The following is a 9,535-nucleotide window of genomic DNA, read 5'->3' on the forward strand; positions in this document are numbered from 1 at the left end:
TGTGAACAGAGCAAGCCCTGTGCAGGGGCTTTATTGGCTTTCTGCATAAGCCAAGGAATATCAGCCTCTTTCTCTCTCCTTTACCTTCTTATTGGTCGACTCCGGACCACCAGGTTCTGGTCCATTAAAGGACCTCAACAAGTGGTGCCCAGTGTGGGGCTTGGTACACATAGGCAGATTCGGACAGAGTGACCCCAGGGCCTATTGAGGCCAATTCAACCCAAGGGGCCCCCCGACATTCAAAATGGAGATGAAACAACAAGAACCTCAGGAAGAAGAAATTCCAGTATGGGCTATGTCCACTCTAAAGATCTCCAGAAAGCACTGCCCTCGGCAGCATCACCCCTATGATCTCCCCACTTGGGGACAAATAAAAACCCTTACTAATCGAGCTGAAAATTTGGTCTCTCAATGGGGATTGCCTCGGAGTCCTGAATACATTCTCCTGGCAATGCTCAGTCTTTTGACCTGTACCTCCCCTCCACCCACCCCTGCTAGAGCTCGGACTAATACCCAAACCCCCTCTATTACAGGTGGTCGAATGGACAGAGAGAGGACCAATCGTTTCAACTAATGACTCTATACATATGCCCCCTCCCTTCACACCCTGGGGAGAAAGGAAAACTAATTAACATTTCTTTAGGCTATGAAGTCTTTCCACTGTGCCTGGGCCCAGAGAAATTATGCATAAACGTCAACCGACAAACTTGGGCTTTCGGCCTGCCTCCAAAAGAAGACTTTCGGACATTGCTTGGATTATTTACTGCCCTTTCTTTGTCTGTAAACCATGTTTATACTACTGAGACTTTAGGGAAAGAGTTAGGAAAAAATAAAAAAACATTATACAAAGGGTTTACTTATAAAAACTTTACTTATACTCCTGTTCATTGGGACAAATGTCAAGCCAAATCAAAAAAAATCAATGTTTGTAGCTAATCATACAATTGTTGATTGGGGACTCCATGGTATGGGTTATCTGACAGCTCAGATGATATTAACAACACTGTGTGTGATATGGAAGGTCACTGACACTATGATGGAACGTTACTATGACAAAGGACTTCTTGAGTGGCTTGACGGTGGATTAGCCATACCTCATCCTAGGATCATCCTCGATAAACAGAGTGGGCCTGAACAATGGGACATTTGGAAACTTGCTGCGAACACCAGGACACCGAAGAACTTAAAACTTGGACCGGACATTTCATAGGGACGAGTCGTGGTCATAGTAACTCTTTCTTTCGCTATAATCAGTCATATTTTATACAGGCCTGTGTCCCACTTCCTTTTGTTATAGCCATAGAAAATTTACAGTTTAATAAGACTTTTACGTTCTGGAACTTGTATTAATTGCAAACTATATTCTTGTCTTAAAAAAAAACAAGTCAAGAAGTAGATACAGAATGGTAGCTGGAAGGGGTATCAGTGGTAGAAGAAGGTGTCTGTGGGTGGAAAGATTTACAGACTAAGAGGAAGGAAGATGTGAGTGGAGGTGATTGATGACTCGGCAAAGGGAGACAGGAACTGGTTCAGAGAGCCAGTGAAGGGGCCAACCTCTGAGAAGGTGGAAGACTGCCACTGCTTCTGAAAAAGGCAAGAGGAGGTGATGGCTGGTAATAATGCAGAGAGATTCGAAGTACAGAGAAATTGACAAAGACCCTATTGCATGCCCTCCCTTGAGTTTCCCAGGATAATAGCAGGATGAAGGTCTCTGCAGATGATACTTAAGAAAACTCTGATTTAAAAAATGATGTCAGATAAAATGATGGTTTGCCACTACTGAAACAGGGAACAGGGGACCGAACTTCACCTTATTTAGCGCATTCATTTCTTATAGGCAGTCAATAACAATGACAGGTAGTCAAGACTGGGATATAATTAGTGTGAGATTTCTCTCTGTGACACTGTCAGGAAAAGGAGGTCTTGTTTGATGAAAGAGCACTGACGTAGGCTGTTTTCATTGACTACTTTTACTGGAACAAAGCAATTGCTTCATGCCTTGATGTTCCTATAGGATCAACCAAAGGTTCAAGACAGTTGGAAAAAAAGGACATCTTCACTCCCAAAGTGATGTATGTAGTCACTGACTTTCTTAGACCAGGAAGTCACTTGTGATTCCTGGTTACTTGTGGCAATCAGATGCTGCTCTAACTAACATCACCAACTATATTGTTCTAGTCAATCTAACATCTGCTTCTAATTTATTACTCAAAATTTGCTTTTGCACCCTTTCTTTATCTTCCCAATATTCTCTGAGACACTAATTTTTTCTCATTCGCAATCATTTCTGTTTTTCAGGAATTCTCCTACTCAGGAACTCACTCTTTGTATTAGTTATTGCTGAATATCAAAATTACCCCCAAATTTAGATGCTTAAAGCAACAAACATTTATTATCTCATAGTTACTGTGTCAAGAGTCTGGGAACAGATTAGTTGATGGCTTTGGCTTAAGGCTTCTCACAAGGCGGCAAAGGAGTCCTGGCTTGAGCTGCAGTCTCATCTGAAAGCTCTCCTGGGGGAGCATCAACTTCCATATTGACTCCTCCATGGGGCAGCTCACAACCTGGTAGCTGGCTTCCTCAGTGAGCAAGAGAGGCAAGAAAGAAGTCAGTCTTTTTGTAACTTAATCTTAGAAGTGACATCTCATCACTTTTGCCATATTCTATTCATTAGAAATAAGTCACTAGGTTCATCCCACATTCAAGTATAGGGAGAAACTTGAATATCAAGAGGTGAGTGGGGCTTCCCTGGGGGTCCAGTGGCTAAGACTTCATACTCTCTACACTGGGGGCCCAGGTTTGAACACTGATCAGGTAACTAGATCCCACATACTGCAGCTAAATATCCTGCATGTCTCAACTAAGACCCAGCACAGCCAAATAAATAAATAATAATAAAAAGAGGTGAGGATCTCTGGGGACCATTCTCGGAACTGCCTGCCACAGTCACACTGGTGTCTCCCCGCTAACCCCTTGCAACCAGCAATAGTAAATCAGCTATAGCTCATTGTTGTCATCACTCTGCATAGACAAGCTATACTCTCCCAAACTTCACCCCACTAAATTTGGTTCAGATGTTGAAACTGAGGCCACTGCACATGCACCAGGAGAATATGAAATGATTTATTGCTCACATAATGATGCTTTCTAGGGAGATCAGGACTGGTTCCCAAGCTGGTCCAGTAAAGGAGAAAAAAAAAAGACTTGAAAGAGCAAAGAGAAGAGACTGATATGTAGTTTTATGGTGGTTAGGGGGTGAGTGGGATGAGGGTCCCTGTGTGGGGGTCAAGGCTTATGTGGCTTGAACTGCCTGCTGGCAGCAAAGGATGCCACATGTGGGCTTTCTTATCAGTTTTCCCAGATGTACAGCAGAAGGGGAAAAGGAAGTGGTAGGGCTTGAAAACTGTCAGCAGTCAAATATCAAAAACGGAGTCAGACTCTTTATTACCCTTGAACTTCAGTGGATAAGATCGGGTATTAAGATTCTAAGGTCTGATTCTGTGATGGATCTGATGATTGATTATTTTGTGTTTGAACTCACCCACTCACAGAAGCACATGCCTAAAAAAGTGAGTAGACTATAAATGTGTCCACATAGTTTAAAAATTTTCCAATAGTTTTGTCCTCAAAATAGTCACCTTGGGGAATCTTTTCTCCCCCAAATCACAATGTTATGATTTATCTAAAATATATTGGCATTTTGACAGTTGTCTTCAGCAAGTTTATATTTTGATAAAAACAGCTCAGAGTGTTTTTCAACTTTTGCTTTTCAGTTTTAAAATGATTTTTCTTTAATAGTTTGCTACATCTCTTCTTTTTTAGAATTAACTTTATTAAGGTATAATTTACATACAGTAAATCAAATTTATACATTTTGATGAATTATGACAAATATGCACACCTGTGAAACTGTTGCCAAAATAAAGATACAAAAAATTTCCATCACAACAAAAATTGTCCTGTGGACCTTTGCAATCTGTCCTTGCTTATTCCCCCAGTCAGGTAAGGTGACCACTTTCCTGCTTTTTTGTCACTGCAGGTTGTTTATCTTTATTTTTCAAGTTTTATAGAAACTAACTTATGTAGTATGTTCCATTTTGTGCCTTTCACTTAACCTAAGTGAAGAGGAACTAAAAGGCCTCTTGAAGGTGAAAGCGGAGAGTGAAAAAGTTGGGCTTAAAACTCAACATTCAGAAATGAAGATCATGACATCCGGCCCCATCACTTCATGGGAAATAGATGGGGAAACAGTGGAAACAGTGTCAGACTTTATTTTTTTGGGCTCCAAAATCAGTGCAGATGGTGACTGCAGCCATGAAATTAAAAGACGCTTACTCCTTGGAAGAAAGTTATGACCAACCTAGATAGCATATTCAAAAGCAGAGACATTACTTTGCCGACAAAGGTCCATCTAGTCAAGGCTATGGTTTTTCCAGTGGTCATGTATGGATGTGAGAGTTGGACTGTGAAGAAAGCTGAGCACCAAAGAATTGATGCTTCTGAACTGTGGTGTTGGAGAAGACTCTTGAGAGTCCCTTGGACTGCAAGGAGATCCAACCAGTCCATTCTGAAGGAGATCAGCCCTGGGATTTCTTTGGAAGGAATGATGCTGAAGCTGAAACTCCAGTACTTTGGCCACCTCATGTGAAGAATTGACTCATTGGAAAAGACTCTGATGCTGGGAGGGATTGGGAGCAGGAGGAGTAGGGGACAACAGAGGATGAGATGGCTGGATGGCATCACTGACTCGATGGACGTGAGTCTGAGTGAACTCCGGGAGTTGGTGATGGAGTGGGAGGCCTGGCGTGCTATAATTCATGGGGTTGCAAAGAGTCGGACACGACTGAGCGACTGAATTGAACTGAACTGAATGCTTTTAGATTCATTGATGTTATCATGTGTATTTATAGTTGAACCTTCTTAACTGTTGAATAGTGTTCTGCTGCATAGGTATAACACAATTTGTTGATCCAGTCACCTGCTAATGGACATCAGAGTTTTCTTCATTGTTAATGAACTTTTATGGGCATTTGTGTATAAGTCTATAGATTGACTTATACTTTTATTTTTCTTGGGTAAACACCTGGGATTGAACTTAGTTATATAGTAGGTAAATATCCAAGTTTTTAAGAAACTGCCAAACTTTTCCAGAGGTTTCCCTGGTGGCTCAGTGGTAAAAAATCTCCAATGCAGGAGATATGGGTTCCATCCCTGATCTGAAAAAGGAAATGACAGCCTACTCCAGTATTCTTGCCTGGGAAATCCCATGGACAAAGGAGCCTGGCGGGCTCCAGTTCAAGGGGTCACAAGGAGTTGGACATGACTGAGCAACTAAGCAGCAGCGGAAGTTATATGTTGTAACATGTCGTGGTTTTCATTTGTGCTTTCCTAGTGAGGAATTATCTTGACTAGTTTTTCATGGCATTATTTGTTCTCCAAATCTCTCTTCTCTGGTAGATTACTATTTAAGTCTTTTGTCTCTTTTTAGCTGGATTTCTTGTCTTACTGTAGAGTTGTGCTTCTTGTATATTCTGTTTACAAATCGATTTCTATGCGTGTATATATAAAATATCTTCTCCTAGTCTATGATTTGACTTTTCACTTTAACAATTCTTGAAGAGCAAAAGTTTATGATATTGATGAAGTTGTTTGTTGATTTTTTTATTTTATAATTCATGCTTTTGGTATTTAAGATACCTTTGCCAAACCCAAGATCATTACAGTTTTCTCCTGTGTTTTCTTTTCATGGTTTCATAGTTTCAGTTATATTGAGGTCTAGGATTCAAGTTAATTTTTATTATGGTGTTGAGGTTCATTTTTTTCCTCAAATGGCTTCCCCATTACTCCAACACCATTTATTAAAAAGATTATCCATTTCCCATTGCATTGTCCTTGTACTTTTGTCAAAAATCAGTCTAAACTGTATGTGTTTGTTGGTCTATATCTGGATTCTGTGTTCCATTCTCCTGATTTGTCTCACTGGATCCAGTATAACATTGTAATGATCACTGTAGCTTTACGAGATCTTTGAGGGCTTCTCAGGTGGCACTAGTGGTAAAGAATCTGTCTGCCAATGCAGGAGACACAGCACTCAGGGGTTTGATCTCTGAGTTGGGACAATCCCCTGGAGAAGGAAAAGGCACCCCATTCCAGTATCCTTGCCTGAAAAATCCCATGGTCAGAGGAGCCTGGCAGGCTATAGTCCATGGGGCTGCAGAGAGTCAGACACCACTGAGGAGTGAGCACACACATTTTTGAAATTAAAAAGTGTATATTCTTTAACATTTTCATTCATTTGCAAACTTGTTTCAGCCATACTCAGTTCTTTGTATTTCCATATCCTGTTGGTCTTTTGATTGGGAGTACATGGAACTTATATATCAATTTGGGAAAGAATTGATATTTTAACAATGAGAAGTCTTCTGATGCAAGAACACAGTACATTTCTCCATTTGTTGTATCTTCTTTAAATTTATACTCCAATACAAATTTTTAAAAAATAAAAAATTCTCTTAGCAACGTTTTATAGTTTTCAGCACACAGGTATTACCTACCTTTTGCCAAATATGTCACTAATTTTTCATATTTTTAAATGCTATTGTCAAAGATATTTAAAAATTTAAATTTTCTGATATGTTGCTCACACATAAAAATGTAAATAATTTTTGTGTATTGATGTCATTTCCTACAACTTTATCAAAGCATTTTAATATGTATTTTGGGGACTTTTTTACACAGTCATCCCCTATAAATGTTGCTATAAATTTTTTATACATGCCCTTTATTAGGTGGAGGACATTTTCGTCTGTTCTTAGTTTGCTGAGAATTTTTATCAGGAATAGATTTTGGATTTTGTTAAATAAAAGCCTTTTCAGTAGTTGCTGAAATGATATGACATTTTGATTTTAGTCTGTTAAAATGGTGAATGACATTGATTTTTCAAATATTGAAACAACCTTGAGTTTCTGAGATTAAACCCCACTTGGTAACTGTGTGCTATAGTTTTTTATATGCTACTAGATTTAATTTGCTAACATTTCATTGAGAATTTTTGCATCTATGATTATGAGAGATATTGGTCTATATTTTTTGTTGTTGTTAATGTTTCCTCTATTATTTTTCTCTGGACTAGTTCATGATTTTCTGCTTCTAATTATTTCCTTTTCTCTTTTCACCCCTTTCCTCTCCCCATCAGTAGCCACTGGTTAGTTCTCTGTATTTGCAAGTCCGTTTCTGTTTTGTTATATTCATTCCTTTCGTCTTTTTGGATTCCACATATAAGTGATAACATAAAGTATTTGTGCTTCTCTGACTTATTTCGTTAAGCATAATATCTACCAGGTACATCCATGTTGTTGCAAATGGCAAAATTTTGTTCAGTTTATGGCTGAGTAATATTCCATTATAAATATGGACTTCCCTAGTGGCTCAAGCAGTAAAGAATGTGCCTGCAATGCAGGAGATTTGGGTTTGATCCCTGGGTCAGGAAGACCCTCTGGAGAAGGGAATGGCTGCACACTCCAGTGTTCCTTATTGGCTAGAAGGTGATATCCCTCAGTGGGGTTTTCATTTGCTTTCTTCTTATGTGTGAGATTGAAAATCTTGTATTATATTTAAGGGTCATTTGCCTTTCTGTATGTTCCTGTTATTTGACTTTTTTTCGCCATTGAGGAGTTGGCATTTTCCTGTCTTCAATTCTTCGAGTTTTTTAGACATGGTGATCAGCCCCCTCTTGTTGTAAACCTGTTCCAGTATCTTGTGTATATTTTCACTTTGTTTATGGTGTTTTTTTTAATCCCATGCATATGGTTTTCATTTTTATGAGGTAAAATTTACTCATGTTTTCTTTTATTACATTTGGATTTTGAGTCATATTAGAAAGGACTTCTGGTCCTCATGCATATTTTTAATATTCTCAGAGTTGAAATTCTTTGCCTACTGAGAATGGATGTTATATTTGCCAATAGCCTAAAATTATTTGGAATAAAATCTGATGAATAAGGTAGGACAGCAAATTGAATAATGACAATTTTGATTAAATTACAATGTTTTTGTGTAGTTAAGAGATTGGCTTTTATATCAAATGCATACATTTTTCTGAAGTTGATTCCAAAGTGGAATTTTAGAAATATGTAGCTGGATAATATTTTTAAATATTAACTTTCCCTTCTACTGTAGTTCCTTCCTTCCTTTTTCCCACTTAAGAAGGGAGTCTGGGGACAGTCCTGTGGTTAAGACTTCATGCTTCCATTGCAGGGAGCACGGGTTCGATCGCTGGTCAAGGAACTAAGATCCTGCATGTCATGTGGCGTGACCAAAAAAAAAAATGGAGTCTATTCTGGACTTTACAGCCTTGGAGGAAATCGGCTATGACCAACCATGGGAAGGTTGATGTCTCTAGAGAGAAATAGCTAATGATACCTTTTAGCAAGAAAAAGCTTCAGCAGACTTATAAAGAAAAGTTTCTATGTCTCAAGCAACAGAGAACCACTGAACCTGAGGAAGCCATCAGAGAGGAACAGTGGATATCATATGGGTAGCTTGTGTGGACAGATGATCAACACAGAGAGCCCCTCCTGTATGATGTGAGACTGAGGAAGAACTTGGAATCAAAAGATTCCCAAGCTGGTTGGGTAGAAACACCAAGAATGATATGCGGTTTCTTACCAACTTGGTTGTATAGAGTCTTGAATTTGAAGTTTAGTTTATAGAAAAATAAATATGGTGTATACATTTAGATGAGATCTACTTTTTTTTTTTTTTCAAATATTATGAGCAATGGTTAACATAAACTTGTAGTTTCCCAAGTGAGGGATTTGAAGAGATACATTCATTTGCTTGTCTGCTGAGAGGGTGGGTGGCTCAACTGAATTTGTTTCTGTCACCTTATCACAGGGCTTTTAATTTGAATGCTTAGATACCTAAGTGATCCCTCAGATCACTAGGAAATTGGAAGGCAAAAAGATTACATCTTCAATAACTTCTAATTGAAATATAGAATTTCTTTCTATTATAAACGTTTGCAACACACCTTAGAAGTGTTAGCAATATTTATCATTTCATCAACAATAGACCTCACACAGATTTTCATCTCATAATACAGTTACTACAGGTGTATCAACATGCTCTTTACTACTTGTTGTTGTTTAGTTGCTGAGTAGTATCTGACTCTTTGTGACCCCATGGATTGCAGCACGCCAGGCTTCTCTGTCCATGGGATTTCCCAGGCAAGAACACTGGAGCAGGTTGCCATGTCCTTCTCCAGGGGATCTTCCCAACTCAGGAATCGAAACCTCATCTCCTGCAATGGCAGGTGGATTCTTTACCACTCAGCCACCAGGGAGGCCCCAAATTGTGGTAGTTTATAGATTTATTGCTAAATGTTCTTATTTATTTAACAAGTAAGCACTATTACTATATCACAAATATTTTAAATATTTTGGTAATTTATATTTGAACATAATTTGTTTTCTTTGTGTTCGTATGTTTTGTCTTGAGCATTTGCAGACATTATCCTGACAAATGGCCCATAGGC

The 9,535-nt window shown here is 38.8% G+C and overlaps 1 long non-coding RNA gene across 1 annotated transcript in view; it reads left to right on the forward strand.

The window, feature by feature from the left end:
• Positions 1-8,525, forward strand: part of LOC138990749 (uncharacterized) — an 86,832-nt gene extending 78,307 nt beyond the window's left edge. Inside the window, exon 3 of the long non-coding RNA XR_011466850.1 lies at positions 8,257-8,525. This is a non-coding gene — a long non-coding RNA (uncharacterized lncRNA). The remainder of the gene's footprint in view (positions 1-8,256) is intronic.
• Positions 8,526-9,535: the final 1,010 nt, after the last annotated feature.

The sequence above is a fragment of the Bos mutus genome, chromosome 14, assembly GCF_027580195.1.
Source record: "Bos mutus isolate GX-2022 chromosome 14, NWIPB_WYAK_1.1, whole genome shotgun sequence".
In the NCBI taxonomy this organism is placed as follows: domain Eukaryota; kingdom Metazoa; phylum Chordata; class Mammalia; order Artiodactyla; family Bovidae; genus Bos; species Bos mutus.